The sequence below is a fragment of the Canis lupus genome, chromosome 4, assembly GCF_048164855.1.
Source record: "Canis lupus baileyi chromosome 4, mCanLup2.hap1, whole genome shotgun sequence".
Lineage (NCBI taxonomy): Eukaryota > Metazoa > Chordata > Mammalia > Carnivora > Canidae > Canis > Canis lupus.
The window spans coordinates 4,848,181-4,871,695 of record NC_132841.1 but is presented as its reverse complement, the minus strand read 5'-3'; the positions used below and the strand labels follow the sequence as shown (position 1 = coordinate 4,871,695).

Here is a 23,515-nt window from a genome sequence, read left to right as displayed (position 1 = left end):
ATATAATATATATTTAGAATAAATAAAATCTTTAAAAAGAAAGGTGTCAGTTGAGCAGAGACTAAAAGAAAGTCAAGGAATGATCCGTGAGGCTGTGCAGAAGAAGAGTATCCCAGACAGAGGGAACAGTCAGAACAAAGGTTCCTGAGGTCAGAATATACCCGGTGTGTGAAGTGGCCAGCAGGGCTAGAGACAAGAGTGAGATCAGTGTATATACTAATGTCTTGTATGTGTGCATGCATGTGTGTGTGTATTTGTGTAGTGTTTGGGATGTGAGGAGAGAAGCAGCTGTTAAAAAGGGATGTTCCGGGGTACCACCTGGTCCCTGAACTCTATCTCATGTCCTGAGTCTGATCCCATTCTGTTCCCCCCAATTAAACCAGAAAGGATCTGATATCAGCCCCTGTCCAGAGTAATTCCACCTGATTCTCTGCTATGGCTAATCCAGGTCTGTTACTGCTTCTGAACAGAGGCAGGAACGCAGTCTGATTGATAAGCAGGGCCTTGGTTCTAAGGGAGAACTGAAAACTCCCCTAGAACATGCAGGTAACCTTTCAGATTTGAAATGAAGGGAAAAAATAAAGGATTTCCTGTTACAGTTGAAAGGTTCTGGCTTTGAAAGGACCACATTGGAAAGGGTTGGATGTTTTGTTTTCAGGATCTCTACTGGGGGAGGGAAAATAAGCCACTTCCTGGGAAAGGAAGGACCTCCCCTCCACCCCACAATCCGCGTGCATCAAGAGGAAGGGAATGTGGGAGCTGTGTTCTAGGGCATCTTCAGGCATACCGAGGCCGGCTGTGACTTGGGTCCAGGCTCTACCACTTCATGCCTGACTTAGGACACAGTTTCCACCGTGGCTCAAAAGTAGGAGGGCCAAAGGTGCGAGGGGAGGAGGAGACAGCCTTGCACAGTCTTCAGCGGGCCCCTCAGGTGATACGAGTGTCAGGCTACCCGTCTTCTTCGTTTGTATGAACCAAGCCAGTGCCCCCTCCATAGGGGTGCACCGCTGAACCCCGGAGCTCGGCGAGTACCGCTTGGAACGGCCCGTGGATTGACGAGTACTGCCCCGCCGAGGGGCAGAGTTAATGAGGCCCAAGAGGGTGTGTTCTATGATGACATCGACACAAACACGGACTCTGGGAGTCGGGCCTCATTAACTCTTATCTCTCTGGTGGGCCTGCTTCTCCCATCTTCCAAACCACTGCCCGTGTGAGTTTTCAGAAAGGACAATTCGATTCCCATAATTTTTTTTAAGGTTTTCATTTATTTATTTATTCATAAGAGACGCACAGAGAGGCAGAGATATAGGCGGAAGAGACGCAGGCTCCCTGTCAGGAGATTCCGGCCGTCTTCAGCTGAGCGTGGGCGCCACGTAACTCTTTCGTGGGGCACCCAGGAACGGAGACTCTCCCACTAGTGACATTACCGCAGAGCATTGAAGGGTTCGCCCCGGTGCAGGGCCAGCCCCAGGGCTGTCGGCGTGGCCCGAGCGAGCGCAGGCACCGCCGCGGCCTACGAGGCCCTCCCCGCTCCTCCCGTGCACCTTTGCGCCACCTCCCGCTCGGCTCCCAGATCCTCGGTACTTCCTCCCTCGGGGTTTCTTTGCCCTTTTGCCTCAAGGAGGACAGACTCGATCCGGCATGTGGAGGATTATGCTCCCGGCACCTCCGAGCGCCGAACTCCGGGCCACCCCGCACCAAGCTGCGCTCCCAGCAGGCCCCGCGCGCTGCGCTCCCAGCAGGCCCCGCGGGACGTGCCCCCGACAGGCCCCGCGCGCTGTGCTCCGGCGCAGGCTCTGTCCTTGTGCCCGCGCCTGCGCAGGAGGGTCCCGGCCCGCTGTGAGCGCAGGAGGCCGCCTGAGGTAAGGTGAGGTGTCCTTCTAAAAGCCAGTGAGGGAAGTAGGCAGACGGCTGGGTGCCTGCCAGACCCTGGAAAGTGAGGGGCCCTTTGGCCTTCCTCCCCTCAGAAACCCCGGGCTTCTCACTGCCCGTGCTGTTGCCGACGGGCAAGGTTGTATGAGGGGCTGCCCCGCGGTGGACAAGGGTTAGCAGCAAACGTGGCCTCCGCCCGCTAGATGCCGGGCAACCACGGATGTCCGCAGCGTTTCCCACTGGCCCCAAGCCAGCCCCCTCCCCCAGGAGGACCGCCGTGGTGGCATGAGGCAGGCCCAAAACTTGTCGTAGGACCCCCTGGTGTTTACCCCGCCCCGCATGCTTGACGGGGCAGTACTCGTCAATAGATTACTGTCATCCGTAAGGGCTCCTGCATTCTTACATATTTGATAATACACATATAGACTGGTTTGTGACTTAATGCTCCATTGGTTCACCAGCCTTTTCTGTAGGTTCATCAGCAGGTTGAGCAGGCTGTGCCTTTCTCTGTGGTCTTTCTTCAAGACCTTCCAGGAACGGAGATACATCATCATCTCATAAATCGTAAACTCCAAGTCTTTACCAACAATTCCAGTGGAAACATTCTTTGTAGTTAGGTCCTGTTCTGCAGGAAGTGCCTCTCGTAAGGCACGCAGATCATGTTTAACCAGTTCATTCAAATTGCACTCCATAAACCCAGACATAGGTCTCTCCAGGTAAGTACGAGCTGATTGAGAACGGGCTCCAATGGACATGGCTCTACAGTCAAAATAGTTGGCAGATGGACAGGTTCGGAAAATGTGAGGGCCCATATCATCATAACCAGCAATAAGCAGTCCAACACCATACGGTCTCCGGCCATACCGTTGTGTTGGTATCTGGGTCTTGCTTCCAATTAGAGATACAAGACGAGACACAGGAAGTGGTCTGTCAAATACAAATCTGGAATCCAAACACTCCTGGCGCATAAAATTACATAACAGTCCAGCATCAGCAGTAAGTCCCGCAATTGAGATACCAATATGGTTAGCAACATGAAGAATTTTCTTCTGATGAGCTGCAAGCTCTGACTGTGCTCTCTTCGGTGCAACCAACACTGCATGGGTTTTTTATCTCAGACCAACTGTGGCTGAACCTTGTTTGACAGCTTCCATTGCATATTCAATTTGATGAATCCTGCCCTGAGGGCTCCAAACAGTGACGTCATTGTCATACTGGTTGCGAAACGTGATTCCGGCCAGGGTCCCCCTGCTGCCTCTGGCAGAGGTGGTGGCTTTAGGAACGCAGCCTGGGCCTGGGATCACATCCTGCATCAGGCCCTGCAGGGAGCCTGCTTCTCCCACCGCCTGTGTCTCTGTCTCTCTCTGTGTGTCTCTCAGGAATCAATCAATCAATCAATCTATCTATCTATCTATCTTAAAAGGGTGTTTGGAAAAATGGCTACCTATTACTACCTTTTTATAGAACATAGAGCATTAATTAGAAAGCCTGACCGGTCTATGGAAAGAAAGTTCTAGGAGTATAACATTATTCTAAGATGTTAGAATAAAGTGTTTTTCTACAATATGACTAGCTTTTAGGTGTCATTTTTTTACCTAAAATATGCATAACTGGAGCCTATTGTATTTCACAATCTGGAAGTAATGGTATGCCTGCATACTTGTAAAAAGAATTGTACAAAACTGCATACCTCATTGCACTTTTTTTTTTTTTTTTGTATATTTAGCATATGAAACAGTGACACAGTGGACCTGGCTGTTCTTGTGAGGCAGGATATGGTAACCAAGGCAAGAGACCCCTTTACCAGGCCATTCTGCAAACTTTGTTCAGTATCACACAACTCTCCTGAAGGCTCTCGTAGGAAGTCCTACCCAGAGTCTCCTGAGAACACACCTCCTCCTACATCAACAGCTCCATCATCTGGATCACAACACTCAGGGAAAACCACATCAGGATCTCTAGGGAATGGGATTGCTGGACAAGACTCAGCTAAAACCAAGCAAAGGAAGAGAACAAAGAGCACTGTGGCCTGTGATGTAGAGGCTTAGTGATGCCATCCAGCCTTGCCACATCAGATTGGTCCCTTTTCCCTATTCACAAGTGCCTATGACCACAAGATTGGCACCTTTTCCCAATTCACAAGTGCTTACTGGGGGGATGGGATGGCTTTTCTGGCTTGCTAAGGGACTGTGACTGCAATGTTCCATTAAGGTGATTTCTGTTCCCCTCTTTGGACAAAATAAAATATAAATTTACCTTCTCTGTAAAAACTAAACAAACCATAAAACTTTGATAATAAATGTAAACAGTAGCAAAGTAGATAACATCCAGAGTATCATAAATGTTGGCATTCTAAAATGTTATATCACTCTTAAAAGTAATGAGAGAAATCTAAATAGTTTGAAAACCATCAACATCTATTTTAAATTATATGAATAAACTAAAAGAAGAAAAAAAAAGGCAGATTTTGTCACTCATGCCCTGGAATAGTATCACTTTTATATCTTTGTCATTGTGTTGATTAAAAAAAGAGACTCCTTCTCCCTTGCTAGACTCTGTGTTCCTGATTTACTTCTAGGTCCTACCGCAGGAGTAAGCACATAGTAGATGCTCATGAAATTCTTACCAAACTGAACTGATTTTGAGCAAAAACTATCCTGTTCAAAGCAAAGTCTCCTTAACAAGAATGACCCAGACATAAGTCAACTAGATAACAAAACCTGGGGTATTAGCGTGGGAGACCAAGTCATTATTCTCAGTGTTCAGAAGGGTCCTGAGAGGGGAATGACAGCTATAGATACATGTTTCAAACAAGTATAATTTTTAATTGCTGCCCATGGAATGGGGTCTTCATTTGTTCAGATGACATTATCCCACAGATAATGCTAAGGAAAAAACACAGCTGATTGTCATATTGTTTAAGAAAAAAAGCAAATGAGTAAAACAGTTATGAAATTGTTACTAACATATTATCTTTAAAAAATTAGAAATGTGTTATGGGTAGATTTTTTTAAAAACCTAATACAAAAACCTAAAAAAATATTTTCTAAAAGTGGTCTGAGGTACAAAATGTACTTTTCACTTAAAAATCTGCTGGCTTTGTGGTGCCTGGGTGATGGCTCAGGTCACGATCCCCAGGTCCTGGGATCAAGTCATACGTTGGGCTCCCTGCTTAGCTGGGAGCCTGCTTCTCCCTTTGCCTCCCACTCCCCCTGCTTGTGTTCTCTCTCTCACTGTCAAATAAATACATAAAATATTTAAAAAAAAAAAAACCCTGCTGGCTTACATGGGTGCTGTGTAATGCACATACATTTTGTTTCAGCCTGGAAGCTCTATGGATAAGTAGATGGACAGAAATTCCTGAGTCTTGGGATGCCTGGGAGGCTCACTGGTTGAGCATCTGCCTTCAGCCCAGGACGTGATCCCAGGGTCCTGGGATTGAGTCCCACCTTGGGCTCCCTACATGGAGCCTGCTTCTCCCTCTGCCTCTCTCTCTGTGTCTCTCATGAATAAATAAATAAAATCTTAAAAAAAAAAAAAAAGGAAAATGAAACTCCTGAGTCTTAGTTTTGCAAACGCAGTAATTGCATAGACCTTCAGTCTAGTTAAAAGAGCTGAAACTAAAACAACCAGCAAGCCACTCATTTCAGTTCCTATATGGTGCAACATTTTGGCTCACCGCACACACTCCACAGGGTTGTTATGCAGCATGGGAAGGTTTACAAAAGTCAAGACTCATCTTCTTCCAGGAACTAGAGGGCTAAATATTTACAAATGTAAAGAGAGACTGTATGCCTGAGACCCTCTTAAAGGGAGGAGTGGTTGACTGAGAGGGTCTTTTTTTTCCTTTCTAGGTTTACACTGAAGATATATTATGGCAAAACAAATGATGAAAAATGAAAATGTGTCCAACTGGTTGTTTGGACAGCAGCATCAGCTGGCTAGTTTGGCTCATCTGCAGAGCATTTTCAGACTGACTCTTCTGTCTTTGCATCAAATCCATCCATTACCACTGTCTTGTAATGTTAGGGCTCACCACAGACCTTTCCTGCTCTCTCTGAGTCTGAGCAATTAGGCCCAAAAAGTGAATTTCTTCTTTTTTTAAGGTTGTATTTTAAATTAGTGGTACTACTCTCCATTGTTATTTTTTGCCAAAATTTCTATAGAAAAAAAAAAACTTTCTTTTATAAATTATAAAAATAATGTTTAACTGTTATAAAAAATTCAAACATTCAGAAATGTATGTTATAAAAAGGAAACTTCTCCTTTCCCCTGTATATTCCATATTCAGAGGTAATTTGGTATTAGGAACATCGCCTCTGGAGTGCATGTCCCCATCTCTTCCACTCTTATTGGAAGACCCTGGGTAGGTTCCTTGACCTTGTGTTTTAGTTTTTCTCATCTATAAAATAGGTACAATTTTCATAGGGTTGTTGTGAAAGTGCCTGTAACAGTGCTTGGCACGTAATAAGCATTAGATTTGTGATAGTTATGATTATTGGTAAGACTATAAGCACATACTGTGTTACTTAGAGTATAGGATTAGCTGCTGTAATAGGAAACCCCAAATTACAGTGGCTCAAACAGCACAGAAGTTTCTTCCTCTTTCGAGAAACAGTTGGAGGAGTGGGCAGGTAGCCTCCGTTCCATGAAGTTTCATCTCCTTGGAGGGATCCTTGTCCATATCCAAGTGTTATCTCTGGGGTCCAGTAGCAGGAAGGGAACAGAGGAAACAAACGACAACTAACTTCTTTTGAAGGATGTGACCACTTAGTTGTATGTATCACTTCTGCTCACATCCCATTGGCCAGAATTTAGACCCTCTGCCAAACCCAGCTAAAATAGAGGCTTTGGCTGTCGATGTATATGCAGGATTGGGCTAGATTGCCCACTGGGATCTTCATACCCACCCAAGCTAATGTAGTCTTTAGCTGCCCACTTACAATGGACAGGAGTGGCAGAAAACCAGAATTCTCATTCTCATTCTTTATTTTTAAATGAAATAAAGCAGAGATACTGAAAACGACTAGCAAGCTTTGCTCCACACCTTTTCTTTTTTTAATGGTATCATTTCATGCATATTGCTTTATGTGTAGATTTTTCTCTTAGCAGTATATTGGGTAGGTCTCCCTATGTCAGTATACACATACCTCATTTATGTTGCCTGTCAGCTCCTTGTGTTCCAGGAAATAGAGGTCTTACAACTCACTGAACCAAGCCTTACTGATAGGCATTGAGATTGGTTTTGATCTTTGCTCTTACAAAGCTTCCACGTTCATCCTTTTATGTAGGTATTTTTGCAATTTTTTTGCTAGCACTTCTATAATGTAGGTTTATAGAAGTGAGTTGCTGAGGAAAAGGCATGTAGGTTTAAACTTCATTACATACTACAAAATTCCACTCTGAAAATATTGTGTCAGTTTGGGCTCAATAATGTCTTCTTACCTACATAGGAGAAATCTCTCCTTTATAGAGACAACTATTTCCATGTGACAACCTCGGGGAGAGGGGCTGTAGCAAGCACCCCTACCTCACCCATAAATGATAGTCTTGATTTATAGCTGGCTCAGTCTGAAGGTATGGAAAAGGGACAAAAAGGAAGAAGAAACCTGATATTTATTGGGGACTAGGTATTATTATCCTTACTTTATATGTATGGAAGCAGAGGCACAGAACTGTTAGTACTTTGCCTGGTTCACCTAGCTAGTCAGACCTCACTCCCCACTCTTTGCTACCTCTTTTTGGAAGCTTTCCTCCTTTTTTCTTCTCTTATTAGCTTTATTGATGTATTACTTACAGTACAATTCACCAACCTGAACTATGCAATTTGGCAAATTTTAATAATTGGATACAATCTTGTAACCCCCATCACAATTATGCTATGGAAATTTTCCATCACTCCAAAAAGATCCTCTGTGTTTTGTTTTTTTACACAATCAATCTCAGTCTTCCACCCAGCCACTTCATCTCAGTTTCCTCATTTGTTAAATTGGCTAATAATAGCACCTACCTTCTGTGGTTTCTGTAAGGGTGAAGTTATTGCATGTGAACTACTAAAAACAATGCCTGGTGCATTAAACATGAGTGTTGTGTTTGGTATTCTACTTTCACCATCATCTTCATCACTTGTTACTATGTACCTGATAAGTTAGCTAAACTGGATATCATTGGCATTCTGAGATTTTATTGCCCAGTGCCAAAAATAACTCTCCAGATCATACACAGAATAGGTAGCCTCAGGAAAATGGGGGACAAGAGCTATTATGGGGCAACTGCTCTTGATTTGGAGACAAAGTTTCTAATCCCCCCCCCAAAAAAAGTTTCTAATTCATGGAAAGAGCTCCATGGATTGGATTTTTTTTTGCAGATTTACAGTGCGTTGTTCCCTTTCATCACAGTGGGGAAAACTTTGGCAATGGGGCAGGAGAGGTATAGTGCTACACTAGCCTGCTAAGAGTGTGAGCAAATACTGTTCCAATCCATTAGTTTCCACTAAATCTCCAAACATGTGGCCCTCTTTGAGTGGTGGAATTACATTAACACAGCTTCTTGAGTGCCTTAGATATGCATGGCACATTGTTGCAAAACTAGACATACTTTAAAGCTAACTTGAAATCATTGTCTTTTGCAATGCCCAAGATTGTTAAAGTAGCTGCATTACATTTCCACAGACCTCCAACATTTCCTTCCTTCCTGGCCAGAATTCTTGACTCACTTCTCAAAGTGTTGGCTGACCAGGGCAATGTGCCACAGCAGCCTGGGAGGAAGCTCCACAAAGCTGGAAGGCAACACAGGACATCTGGTCTGGCCTGGCCCGCCGCATAATGCTTTCAACAGACTGCTGTCTAAACAAGGCCTGAGCCCCTGGGCTCACATAGTGTCTACCCTATAAGCAAAGACAGAGAGATGGACAGAGAAATTACAGGTGAAAATTATTTATTCATAAAGAAGAGAGAAGAAAGAAAAGAGGCAACTAAAACAGAATTGTAGTTCATTACAGGGAGGTTTTTGAAGCTCCTGGAGCTTTTTTTATAAGTTCTGTGAGGGACGGGTCTTACTAACCTTTGTGAGCTACTCAGCAGAAAGGCACACCGTGGGTTCTGGGTGAGCTCTCTTCTCCCTTGGAAGCACTTCGGATAGACAACCTTCCCCTTCCATCTGCAACAATCCCCAGGATACTTGTCGGGCACTCTTCTTTGTATCCCCTCTGCATGCTGGTGTCCTCTGAGATCTCTCCTCTTCCACTAATGTCCCTTTTCAAATGATTTCATGTCCTCTGCTGGTTTAAATGTCCTTGTTTGTGTTGTGAATCCCCTAAATCTCCAACTCCAGCCCAGATTTCTCTATTGAATGCCCAGTGGACATTTCTATTGCTGCCTCATATTTATCTTAAATTCAACATTTCCAAAACTGGAAATTGAAATTCTTACCTGCAAATGTGCTCTTCCACCTAACTCCTCATCTAGATCCATGAAACCATCTTTCCCTACTTGTTCTATCCAGAAACCCAAGTCTTCTTCAATTTCTCTCTTTCCATCTTGCCCCCATGCTTAATCAGTAATAATAATCATAGCTAATACTGATTTAGAAGGTCCTATGTTCCAGACATTATACTAATCCCTAATATTTTAATTTAGTACACCAATTATATGAAGTAGGTACTCTTAGCTGCATTTTGTAGATGAGGAAACTGAGACACCGATTGTTTGCTCAAGATCACAGAGTAAATAGTGTAACTGAAAGTTGGATCTGTTTAATTCTAAAGCTTGAGTTCTTCATTGTCACCTTGCAGCACTTTTGATCACATGTACTAAACACTTTTCACTTCTGCATCTTTCCAGCCCCCTGTCCTGGACTGGCCTTTTGGTACTTGTATCATTTCTCACATGGACCACTGCTACCCCCTATTAATGTCTGTAGCTCCTAGCCCGCACCTTCATATTGCCAGCATGGTGAGTTTAAAAACTTTTCAATGGTTTGGTATAGTTTGTAGGAGAAAGCCTGACCTCCTAAGCATAGCAAAAGGAAAACAAAACCCTTCACCCAGATTTTTGCCATCATCTCTCTACTTGCCCACAGAGTGCCTGGCACAGAGCTCCTAAAACCCTGGGAATTTCCTAGGTGATAAGAGCCATAAAGATCTCTTTTGTTATTTATAATAAGATCCTTTCAACCACACTGAGTTTATATTAATAAGGTGACTTTTTGAGAGCCTGAAGTTTGAGGGCTGGATGTTAGGGCAACCAGCTATAACTAGAGTTGGAAATTTCAGTCCCACCTCTAGACCTCTGGCGATGGGGCTAGAGGTTCAATCAATTACCAGCAGCCAATGATTTAATAAATTGTATCAACATAATGAAGCCTCCATTAAAATTCCTAATTTAGCACTCATTCATTCATCTGAACACTTATTTGACACTTGCCCTGAACATGCCTTATGTTAGACATTTGGAGAGCTTCTGGGTTGGTGGAGGGGTTGAGAAGGTGGCCTGCTCAGAGGGCATGGAAACTCCATGTCCCTTCCTCCATACCTTGTTCTGTGCATCTCTTTCATCTGTCTGTTCCTGAGTTGTATCCTATTAGGACAAACCAGTAATCTAGTTAAGTGACCTGTCTTCCTTTTCTTCAAGCTATCCTAGCAAATTATCAAACTTGAGAAGGGATGGTGGGAACCTCTGATTTTATGGTTGATCAGAAGCACAGGTGACAAGACAAGAAAGGCTTGCAATTGGGGTCTGAAGTGAGGGCAGTCTTGTGGGATGGAGGCCTTAACCTGTGGGATCTGATACTATCTCTAGATAGACAGCGTAAGCATTGAGTTGAATTGTAGGACACCCAGCTTGTGTTGGAGAATTGTTTGGTGATGCCAGAAGTATTGAGGGCAGACTGGTAAATAGAGGAGAAACGAGTTTTCCCCTTCCACCATTGTAGCCCTCCTAGGCAGAATTAAACGTTCTTTCCTCTGTGCCTATGTTACTTTTATTTCTTTAATAAGATGTAGCAATAATTCCTTTATTTGCATGTTACCATAGAGTCCTTGCTGAAAACATACTGTTGCCACATCTCTCCTAAAGTGGACACATTGCCATTGTTGCAAGTAGATTCTTAAATGTTGACCCTTATTCATTGGATAAAGTCTTACTGGGCTCCTTTGCTTAAATCTCAGATTCTGTGCTAAGTTAAAGGGGTGGGAAATTAGTAAGGCAGGGAACCATGCATCGAAGAGCTCTGAGCTCATGTTAAATAACTTTCATTATTTACTTTATCCCATACTACAAGGACCAGGCTCTAATCACATATGTATTTACAATGCCTAATATTAGGTGTGCTTGGGGCAAGTATTACATAACTGTTTGTCAAATGAATGAATGAACCTTCTGGACCAATTTATGAATTGGAAATAGAAGTGAGGAATGAAGATAAAATCTCTCTCAAGAGCCTGACCTCTTGCTTTCCAACTATCATCCACAGAGAATTCCAAAACCCCAAAGCACATTTTCAGAGCCAGCACTCCACAGGCAGCAGTGGACTCCACATGATCCATTTAGGGGCCCCTGGCTTGAGGCCCAGATAAAATGATTGTGATCTTGATGCCAATCTGTAGAACTTTCATAGGCCACGGAAGGGTAGGATTTTCCCTTTTCCTACTTATAGAACATCTATATTAATCAGTGAAGCCTTTAACATAAAAATGGGATCTACAGTTCACTTCCAAACCCCTGAAATTACTTCCTTAGTTCTCCTGTTCTAAAAACCAAAAGGGATTACTCATTGGTATTTGTGGGAAACCTCCACTGAGCTCGTTAAGCTGTCATTATCAGAGGAGGAGAACAAAGGTCATGTGAGATGACAATGTGGATCACAGGTAGCTGAGCCAGTTGAAGAATTTCTGCCATCACTGTGGAGCAATTTCAGTGACCCCTGTCCTGTCTCCAGGAAGGTTGTGAGACTCTAGGAAACAGAAATAGCTCCCAGGTTGATAATTCACCACCAAGTCCCTCGGTTCCAGAAACTAGGCAAAGCTGCCACATCAATCCAAGCCAATGACACTGGATAGCCCCTGGCTTCCTACAAAGGGTCCTATCAAAGCTAAAGCCAAGTCTAGAGTATGGAAAAGTGGGGAGAGACAGTCCTTTGTCATCCCTCAGTTTTGGAGATTCATCCTTCATGAATCTCAGGCTTTAGTACCTGTGTGACTTGTTCCTCAGGGTTGGGCCTGAGGTGGGCCTCTGGAGCAGCCCTGAGAAGCCTGAGGGATGGAGAGGGCCTGGGGGGTCTTCCTCTGTGGATGTGCATGAGTAAGGGTGAGTGTGTGTGTGGATGTGACTCTTTCTGATCTTAAACCATCCCTCATATCTGCTCTCACTTAGAGGCTGATGGAAGGCCACCTGAGCTCTCCTCTGTCCACCACATCTCTGTGTCTCCAAGCACACTTTCTTTTATGATGATGACGATTTCTTGATTGTATTGCGGTCATCTAACTTTTCTGTCTGACCTAACTGAAAGCTCCCTGAGGAACCTACAGCATCCACTCTGGCTTGGGATTCCTAGTCCACAGGGGGTATTTGACAAGTAGTTTGTGACATTTGACTCAATCCCATGCTCACCCCAGGTGTTCTTCAGTATGTCTCTGGAGAGTTTTCTCTCCCTCATCCCTCCCTTCAGCTCCACAGGGCACCTGGTCAGGCAGCCTGTGTGGGATGGGAGCAACAGCTCACCCAGGTTTTGTCAAGGGGGCCCTGTTGCCACTCCACATGATGTAAGCCCCACTGGCCCCATGGGGTCCCTACAAGGTGCCACAGAGTGACTGAAGGCCTGGCCTGAGGACCAGAGGTGCTGGGCTGTGGGGTCTGGACAACATATTGGCCCCCTTGGAGCCTCAGTTTGTCATTGGTGGCATGAGGAGCAGCACCTTTCTACCTGCCTCACAGGGGTGTTGGGAGGTGACAGCAGTGACAGCCTTTGAAAAGCATCAACCAATGTGCAAATACCAAGTCATATCACTATTGGGGAGAGAAAAAAATGTGTTTATCAGTGTTCTACAAATAAGCCATTGAAAACGAATGTGAATGAAGCAAAACTCCAAAGAGGAAGAGGAGAAAGCATCCTGAGCCTTTCTGAAGTTGCTCGATGGTGTGGAAATAAAGCCTTGGGGTTTGGCATTGGCAGAGTGGGCTCTGCAGGTATAACTTGCCCAGGGCAACTGAGAACACTTTTGTCCCAGACCCAGGAGGTCCAGACTACAGTAAGGAGAAACTCTCCAGCAAAGCTGCTGCTAGATGTGTGGCTTGTTGGTTCATGCAGCTGGCACGTTTTTTTCTTGTTTTCATTTTGCAGTGGTTATCTGATTTTAGTAGTTCCCTAGGGGCACATTTCTCTCTCTCCTGAGAGAGTTGTTCTGGCTTTGTATGTAGAATCACTTTTCAATTTTTCTAGATCAGTGCCCTTTGCTTTTCCCATTTTCCCTTCTCCAGTCTTTGTCTAGTCTACTTGATGTTTGAATTTGAAGGGAGGGTAGGTTGGAGGGGGAAAATAAGTCCAGTTAAAATTCACGGCCCCTGGTTGGCATTGTCTGTGGAACACATGACTCTTGATCTTAGGTTGTGAGTTCAAGCTCCACATTGGTGTAGAGATTGCTTTAAAAAAATTAAAAAAGTTAAAATTCAATCTGACAGAGGATTTGATAAGTGTTTTAGTAGGAGAAATTAGTATTTAACTAATGTTTTATTATATTTGTTCCTATATCTCTTCTTACAAGAGATTTTCAAAACTGACCATGTATTAGAGAACAGAATACAAAAGATCTTACCAATTTTATTAAATTCGTACATGGCATGTAAAAACAGAATCTTCCAGAAGGTGGTGCCAAAGTCTGCCTTTTCTCCACCTTCCTCCTGGCTCTAGACTGTTTCACAGTGTGCACATTTCACTCTCAAGAAAATGAAGTTTCTGTATCAGCACAGACCAACTCCAGTTAAGATGCACAGCAGGACATTCCCAGTAAGATGTTGAGGGGAAAAATTAGCCCCAAGAGTTGTAGCCTTGATCAATATAATTAACAACTTCCAGGTTTCTGAATTATTTATGGATTTTGTGCCAATTTAGGTTTGAAGAAATGTATAGGCTTGAACTTCCCATGAGCCTTACTTCCCATCTGCCACCTCCACCTCCTACTGACCTCATTCAAGCAACAATCCAAAACCAATGTTTTGGTTAACGTGAGGTACTGGGACCCCAGGACAGGAGACTCTAAACCCGGTATTAAGAGACTATAAATATAAAGCAGGAAATCCTGAGTCCCCATAGCTGCTGCTTCTCTCTTCAGACTCATGACTCTACCCCAGACCATGACAAAGACACAAGTGGGGATTAAAGAAAGGGAAACAGGGATCCCTGGGTGGCGCAGCAGTTTGGCGCCTGCCTTTGGCCCAGGGCACGATCCTGTAGACCCGGGATCGAGTCCCACATCGGGCTCCCGGGGCATGGAGCCTGCTTCTCCCTCTGCCTATGTCTCTGCCTCTCTCTCTCTCTCTCTCTCTCTCTCTCTGTGTGTGTGTGACTATCATAAATAAATTTTAAAAAAATAAAAAATAAATAAAAAAAAGAAAGGGAAGCAATTCAAGTGACCGGACTGTCTCCATGCATTCCCCCCTAAGTCTGGGGTAAACGACTGTACAGGTGAGGAAACCAAAGAGAATGAGAAACTGAAATTGCAAAGCCAGGCTAAACATTTATGCCAAGCCCAAAGATTCTTTTTTTTAAAAAGATATATTTATTTCTTGGGTGTGGGGAGAGTGCTCAAGCAAGCCCAGTGGGGAGGGGCAGAGGGAGAGGGAGAGAGAATCCTCAGAATCCTCAAGCAGACTCCCTGCTGAGCACAGAGCCCATTGTGGGGGCTCACTCCCAGGACCTTGAGATTATGACCTGAGCCGAAGCCAACAGTTGGATCCTCAATCAACTGAGCCACCTCAGCACCCCAAAGCCAAATATCTTATTAATTGCTGTATAGGTGTGTGGCATTGTGAAAACTGATAAGAGATACAGTCCCCAGGAATTTATAATTAGGTAGAAGGAAAGATGATCCCATCCAGCAGTGTGTTACAGCCAGCTGGCACTTGTGTGCTAAATGTGGACATCTCCCATCTCTGTGTTCAGTAACATCTCATCAGCAGCTTCAGATCAGCCATAGTGGGAGTATTTATACCAGGGAAATCAGTAAATGCTACAAATCAGGGCTCCTTCTCCCCCAGAGCTGAATGTTAACCATTTACCAGGATACAGATGATTTGTTCTACAGCACAAACTGCTTAAATAAAGGAGGAGAGGACATTTCAAGGCTGGGAAGCAATGGAGAGTGTTGCAAGTTTGCATTCAAGGTTAAGCTTTCCCACTTGGTGACCATCTGACCTTAGCCTCAGTTTCCATCTTTCTTTAATGGGGATAAAATCCTATGCTCAAATGAGATGGATTTGTGTAAAATATTGTATAAATCACAATGGATTTTACCAAGGAGACAGAGGTGATCTATAAAATGTGTAAAATGATGCTGATGATGCTGATGCAGTTCTCATCCCAGTTTTATGAGGAATACATAAGATAATACATATGTATGTTTTCATTTATTCAATAATGTTTATTGAGGTTCCCTATATGTTAGACATTGTGCTAGCTGGGCAGTCATAAGATTTAAAAACACTTTGTAGGTTATAAGGCTTTTGTGCAAAAGTTCTTATAGGTTAGAAGGCGTCCTATATTGTTATTTTTTCCCTGAACTTTCTGTATCCCTCCTAATCTGGACAGACTCACATTTGCCCTGTGACACATCCTGCAACTCATTGTGCATTGATGCCTATATTTAAACTATAAAACACGGCAGCCATCACGAGCAATGGCATGGAAAGTAAACAGAGACAAGGAAATGTCCTTGAAATACTTCGTCGACTGGAAGCATGTCATAACAAAATTTGTAAAAAATTATCTTTATGTATATATATGAATCTGAGAGAATATACACTAAAGTGTTCACAGTAGCTTTCTCTTGATGGCAAGATTGATTTTGATTTTTTTCTTGCTCAGATGTAGTTTTTACTTTTTCTACAAAAATTATCTATGTAAAGTTAAGATTTCATAAAATAGATTTAGCATTTCATAAAATACATTTAGCTCTTTCATAAAATAGATTTAGCTAAAATAGGTTTTGCTATTCATTTTATGCAATCTTAAATTTAGATTTGAAAGGAGCTTAGAGGTCTTTACAGAAGAGGAAGCTGAGTTTCAGAGAGATGAAGGACCTGAACTAGTCAGACTTCCTCCTCTAAATTTGACATTCTGGGGGCATCTGGGTGGCTCAGATGGTTGGTTGAGTGTCTGCCTTTGGCTTGGGGTGTGATCCTGGGGTCCTGGAATGGAGTCCTGCATCAGGATCCCCGCAGGGAGCCTGCTTCTCCCTCTGCCTATGTCTCTGCCTCTCTCTGTGTGTATCTCATAAATAAATAAATAAATAAATAAATAAATAAATAAATAAATAAAATCTTTTAAAAAAATTAAATTTGAGATTCTCTTTCCTCCTCCTAAGTGTGTTTGCAGACCTCTTGATTATTAGTCTAAATCTATGTGCTCTGTAATTAGATTCTCATCTTTAATTATCTTTCTGACTTTTTGATGTATCTGATTACCCTCGTATACTAGTATTTCTTTGGCTTGTTTCTTTCTTTCTCTCTCTCTGTCTCTTTTTTTTTTAATGTTCAAGTGGCTGCTTGGCTTCTTTGACTTTTGTCTTTGAAAGACTCCTGAGGTAAATAAGCATTTTATCCCAATCAGTGGCCTCTTTAATTATATTCTTCTCACATTTGCCCTTTGGTCTCTACCAACTAATTTTCTCAAAAATTTCCAAGGATGAATCATAATTCCTCAAAGCCACCATTCTTGGAATCAGAGTATTTTTTTTCTTTATTTGATGTAGGCTGAAGTAAGAGTTTTTCTGCCCAGTGTATAGTGGCTCAGAGGTTTGCCTTCGGCCCAGGGCATGATCCTGGAGTCCTGGGATCAAGTCCCACATTGGGTTCCCTACATGGAGCCTGCTTCTCCCTCTACCTGTGTCTCTGCCTCTCTCTCTCTCTCTCTCTCTGTCTTTCATGAATAAATACATAAAATCTTAAAAAAAAAAAAACAAAGGCTATTGCCTTCTGGGCCTCAGTGTTTCTTTCTGCTAAATGGATGTTTTCTTAGCTCAATTGATGACTATTTCTTTTTTTTTTTTTTTTTTGATGACTATTTCTTATGGAAAATATCATGGAAAATCTGAAGCCCTTCTAGCCTCAACCTATAGACACTTGACTCCTTAGATTTCATAGGAGTGAATGAATCTAGGCCAGAGGTTGTAATAGAAGCCAAAGAATCAAAGCTGCCTCTCAAGACATAGAGCCTTGGACTGTACATGGGGAAAGCTCAAAGGGTTAGAGCCAAATATCAGAACAAGTGAATTTGATTTTTTTTTTTTTAACCAAAGCTTCTTCTCTGATGATGTCCCACCCCACTTTACCCTGCTCAGGGCACCTATGGCTACAGTTTGATTGCTCCCTTATCTGTGGCCATTTATGAAGCTTAACATGCACACGGAGAGTAAATGAGTTGAAGTAAGCTTTCAGATTTTCTCTGAGAGTCCAGGGTAACCCTATCAAGTAGAAATATAATTTAAACCACAAAGGTAAACCACATATGTAATTTCAAAGGTTTTTTTTTTTCTAGCAGCCTTATTTATTTTCTTTAAGAATTTTATTTATTTATTTATTTGAGAGAGCATGAGTGAGTACATGAGCTGGGGGGAAGGGCAGAAGGAGAGGGAGAAGCAGACTCCCCCCCTGAACAGGGAGCCCCATGCAGGGCTCAATCCCAGGACCCTGAGATCACTACCTGAACCAAAGGCAGATACTCAACCAACTGAGCCACCCAGGTGCCCCTTAGCAGCCTTATTTTAAGTAAGTAAGATAAATGTGACAGTAATTTTAGTAATATACTTTATTTAACCTTATATATCCTAAATATTATCATTTTGACATGTAAGCAATAGTAGAAATTATTATTGAGATATTCTACTTTTTTTTTTGTTCCTACTAAATCTTTGAAATCCAGTATTCATTCCACACTGAGGATATGTCTCAATTCAGACATTTCAAATGTTCAGCAGGCACATATGGTTAGTGGCTAGCATTAACAGCACAGATCTAGGTGTATCTATATGACTTGCCAAGGTCTGTAGAATGGAGAAGAGTATAAAATCATGCCTGTAACTTCCAAGTGGATGTAACCTTATTAATGCTGTCTCATATATGCAGTTGGATACAGGGAATGAAATTTTCCTATATACCTGGCATTCTGAATATATGCAATCATTCTTGTATATAAATCAAAACTCCTGACAACCTAACAAGATGATAAGAAAATTCTCACTTTACAGATGAGGAAAATGAAATTTGGGTAGTCTCAATGGCTACCTAAAGATTCCCAGTGAGCAACTGGGGAGGCAGGATACAAACCCAGGTCTGTCTGGTGCCAGGGCTCAGGGGCTTCCCCTCCCCCACATGCTCTATTTCGCTCCATTTTCCAACCACACAGATGTCTTGGATGTCTGGTGGGAGACAAGCAAGTAACTAAGCATGGCAAGGTTGCTCAAGACTACCCAGCTCAGATTAGGTAAGACACAGCCTCTTGAAGCCTACTAAGTCTGCTGAGGGTGATGGAGTTGAGGGAGAGGCCAACTCAGCCACTGCAGGGCCTTTTGGGGGAAAGGTGAAAGGTGGCCCTTTGGGGACTGCAGATGGCTCCTGGTGGCTAGAACAGGAACCATGTGTGCTGGGGCACATATGTGGACTGAGAGCAGAGGATAATTCAGTGACGGGCACAGAACTGAGGGATTTTACCCCAAGGACTGTGGGATTTTAAGCAGGTGCTTGATATGAATGGATTTGATTTATATGGCTCTACACCCTAGTCACAGAATAAAGGGCAAATGAAGGACCCTGCCCGGGTATGATCCCACTTGCACATTTCTTTTGTAAATTTAAATTTCAAGTCTAACCAAAGAGGGTAACCCAGAGGTTAGGACCTGCCCAGTCAACAGAATGAAGCAAGAACACTGGGAGGTGCTTGATGTTCTTCCTGGGATTTGGAGTCAGAGAAATCCAAATGCAAGTTCTGGCTTTGCTGTTTTCTAGCTGTGCCACCTTGGCCAAGACTCAGCTTTTACATCTGTGAAGTGGGAATCACACAGAGACCAACTGGATGGAGCCATTGTGAGGATTAAGTGGAACAATCCTGGCCAAGTGCTTAGCAGAGTAGCTGGTACCCAGCCAAGGCTGAATCAGGCATGCCCAATGGTGTCACTGTCACCAAAGCAGTGACATGGCCAAGTGTTCAGGACCATGAGTGGATGGCAGCATATGGACTCCAAGCTGCTCCTGTGTCATGGGCACTTCGGCATGTAGCCAGGTACAGGATACCCACCCCATGACTGACTCATTCCCAACTATTCTAATGTCACACACCAGGCTCTGGAGAGAGAAAGGTGTTCCTGTTTTATGGAGCTTATAGCCTAACAAGGGGTCCAGGGGGAGACCGAGCTCAGTTAAATGATACAAATAATGTATAAAGTACAACCGTAACAGGTGCTTCAGGCGAGAACTGTGTCTAGTTAGAGGTGAAGAAAAGTGCTCAGTGTATAAAAGTCTGTCAGGGCTGTGATCTGGAGGCCGAAAGTCAGAGATCAAGGCGTCCACAGCCAGGCTCCTAGAATCTTTCCTTGCCTCTTCCAGCTCCTGATGGTGGCTGGCAATCCAGCGTTCTTGGCTTGCAAAGCGTGCACCTGCATCCCATTACCAGGTGAGGGCGCTGCGGCTCACCCAGGGGAGGCACCGGACGGTAGCGGTTCTTCCTCTCCTGGGTCCTGTTTGCACTTGGTTTTGCTTTCTCTCCCTCTTCTTTAAAATCAATATGGACTCAAACTATATTTTAAAACATTTTTGCACTTGTTGAAAAAAATCATCACGTCCCCTTCTCTAACAATCTGGCGTATGAAAAAACTTATTTAGCTTTCGGAATATACATTTTCCCCCATTTATTTATTTCTATTTATTTTGTTTCCATTTAAAAAATGAATAGAGAAACTAAGACATTTAGGAATGACTCAGACTCTTCAAATCCAGATACACTACTCTACAAATCCATATTTATATATGCTGGCTAAAAATTAGTCCAAAATATATAATGAAGAATTAATATGTACATGGCTGCATGAGGTCAAGGTGAGTATCTATGACTATAAATTTCAATCAAGAACTTAGTAAATAAGCATGGAAGTTTTATTTTATTTTTTAAAAGATTTTATTTATTTATTCATGAGAGACACAGAAAGAGAGAGAGAGAGAGAGGCAGAGACCCAGGCAGAGGGAGAAGTAGGCTCCACGCAGGGAGCCCGATGTGGGACTCGATCCCGGGACTCCAGGATCACGCCCTGGGCTGAAGGCAGAGCTAAACTACTGAGCCACCCGGGGATCCCTGCATGGAAGTTTTAATGCATAATCTCAAAGACAGTGAGGAAGGCAGTTTAATGTTATTTCTCATTTTATCAAAGAAATCTGTATAAATGCAAGAAAAGATAGGAAAGAAAGAACAGAGAATATATTCAGTATTAAGATTAGAGAATAAAGTATATTTTTCAGTTTTCTTTTTTTTCTTTTTTTAGTTGTAAAGGCTTTATACTATCTTTTTGCATTTGTTTTTATTGAAGTTCGATTTGCCAACATATAGTGTAACACCCAGTGCTCATCCCATCAAGTGTCCTCCTCAGTGCCCTCACCGAATTACCCCAAACCCCTGCTCACCTCCTTTTCCGCAACCCTTTGTTCATTTCCAGAGTTAGGAGTCTCTCATGGTTTGTCTCCCTCTAATTTTTTCCATTCAGTTCCCCTCCTTTCCCTTATACTCCCTTTCACTATTTCTTATAATCCCCATATGAGTGAAACCATATGATGATTGTCCTTCTCTGATTGACTTACCTCACTCAGCATATTACCTTCCAGTTCCATCCCTCCCTTCAATTTGCCAGAAGACACCAAGAAACTTCCAGGCAGGAATTCCAGTCTGAGGACCTGTTCTAAAGATAAAGATGTGTTCAATGAGATGTCTGTTACTTCAACATAATTTTTTTTAAGAAATGCATTTATCTTTTAAAGCAGCTTTACTTAGTTATTAATTGACACAAAGTAAACTGCACATACAATTTGTAAATATTGACACCTGAATAAACTTGTCATCATGGTGATAACGTTTTGCAACTTATTTTTTTCCGCTTTATAACGCAGCATGTGCATTTTGTCAAGTTATGAGATATTATTTTAGAATATTTTAATGACTGCATAGTATTCTATCATATGGGATATTATTTATAATATTGAAAAATGACAAATCATTGAAATATCCAACAATAGAGAATTATATAAGTGAACACACACACACACACACACACACACAGAGGAAGAGACTGAAAAGAATAGGTTCAAGTGCTAATAGTGGTTATCTAGATGGTGGGATTACATGTGGCCTTTTCTGTTTCTGTGTTTTTCTATTTTTGCTGCACAGAACCATCATAATTTCAAAAAGCAAACATAATTTTCTTCTTTTCTAAAAATTAAAAACTTAAATGTCTAAAAGTGGAATTTTACATGCATCAGTGGGATTCTATAGCCATTTAAAATAATATTTTAAAAGAATGTTTCATAATATGAGAAAACATGTTATATTTAGTGAAAGAAATCTTACAAAACAATATAGCTTAATTATTTTTTAAAAAGATTTACTAAAAAAAAAAAAAGATTTACTTATTTCTTTAAAGTGTACAGTTCAGTGGCATTAGGTGCGTTCACAATGTTGGGCAGCCTTCACCACCATCCACCTCCAGGACGTTTTCATCCATCTCATTTTAAATGATTTTGAATGGATGGTATCATCAGAGATTTTATTCCTGTCCTAATGGTCAGGAAGAGAAACAAAGGCTTTCATCCTCCCATCTCATCTCCCTTTCCCATTTTCTTCTCAATACTTGCAGTCTGGTTTCTGCCCACAACTGCCCTGGACTGGGTGCCATTAGGGCTGTCAGCACATCCTAGTGACCCAATGCCATGGGCTGCCACCTGGTCCTGTGTTACTCCTGGTCTGCAAGATTGGACAATCCTGTTTTCCAATTCCTCCTGAAATTTTCTCGTTCCAAAATTCCCATAATACCCTCCTCTCTCCTGGGTTTCCTCTAACCTCTTGGATCTTTTCTTCTGGCTTCTTCTCCTCCTGGCTTGGGAACTCCTCTCTTCTCCCAGAACCACTTGTCTGGTTTCCCTGCTCTGGGCCTGCCCTGCCAACCAGTATGATCTTTCTAACAGGGAAATTGGATCCTGCTTCAAGTCTACAAGTGTGGCCTGAATTAACAGAATAAAGTTTGGCCTCCTCAGTTAGATATAGAATGCTCCTTCTAATCTGGTTCTCAGTGACCTCTAACACTTTCTTCACTGTCACCCCTTTAAAGTCTGCAGCATAGAGCCATTTGTAGGTCTGGTGTTGGAGAACCAGGCTGCGTATACGTCATCTGCACACATGTAGTTGCTCTATTCTAGAACATACATTATAATTATTTATTTGGCTATCTCCCACCACAGGGCAATCTCCTGGAGGGCAGGAATCTTGCTTGCCCTCTTTATATCTCAATGTTTAGTATAATACTTTATAGTTGGACAATAAGTTAATACATATAAGCAGCTCCAGAAAATAGATTGATATCTTGCTGGAGATCTCAAAATCATTAAGGGTTACAGCTAGGACTGAAATCCAGGTCCTCAAAAGTCCTGTCCTTTCTCACTGTAAACATCCTTCCTACTGAGAATCCTGGGGGTTCCAGGGACAAGATGCTGAGAGAAAATGGATGCAGTTCCTCCGTGGTTCTAGGAAAATAAGAAGAGTAAGTCCTGCAATCCTGGACAAGAGTAGACAGACATCATCAAAGATCATTTTACAAATACCCCGAATCGAGGGATTTTATTATAGCTGGCATTATAAAGCCACGCCACAATAGTGAAAAAGTCCTGCATCTGGTGGGAGCTCCTCTCCTGCCTCCTGGAGCTGCAAGCAGTGTGTGTGGGGAGAGAGGGAGGAGCATCACTCTGTCCTCCCCCAGGCCAGGGAGTCTGCTCACCTCCTGATCGCAGCCCACAAGACCTTGCTAATTCATATGAGCTCCCACGAGACAGAGAGGCAGCGTGGTCTGGCTGAAAGAGATATTGTCTCCATCAGCATACTTGAGTCCTGTTTTCTTCTAGATCTGCCACTGATTGGCTGTGTGATCTCATAATGCCCAGGAACCTTCTTCATGCATAACATGAAGGGATATTTAGATCTCTTTCAACTTTGAAATTCAGAAAGAGGAAAATATTTGCATTTAAAGATTGTTCAACCCTACGACCCAGCAATTGCACTGCTGGGTATTTACCTCAAAGATACAGATGTAGTGAAATGCCAGGACACCTGCACCCCAATGTGCATAGCAGCAATGTAGCCAAACTGTGGCCAAACTGTGGAAGGAGCCTCGATGTCCTTCAACAGA

At 42.7% G+C, this 23,515-nt stretch overlaps 2 long non-coding RNA genes and 1 pseudogene across 2 annotated transcripts in view; 1 reads left to right on the top strand and 2 right to left on the bottom strand.

The window, feature by feature from the left end:
* Positions 1-23,236, bottom strand: part of LOC140631458 (uncharacterized) — a 36,591-nt gene extending 13,355 nt beyond the window's left edge. The window contains exons 1-2 of the long non-coding RNA XR_012029008.1: positions 23,108-23,236; positions 20,925-21,022 (exon numbers count right to left, since the gene is read on the bottom strand). This is a non-coding gene — a long non-coding RNA (uncharacterized lncRNA). The remainder of the gene's footprint in view (positions 1-20,924; positions 21,023-23,107) is intronic.
* LOC140631749 (uncharacterized) lies at positions 1,768-4,425 on the top strand. Its single transcript, XR_012029276.1, has 2 exons — positions 1,768-1,862; positions 3,599-4,425. It is a non-coding gene; the product is annotated as an uncharacterized lncRNA (long non-coding RNA).
* LOC140631651 (proteasome subunit alpha type-1 pseudogene) lies at positions 2,236-3,185 on the bottom strand (annotated as a pseudogene).
* Positions 23,237-23,515: the final 279 nt, after the last annotated feature.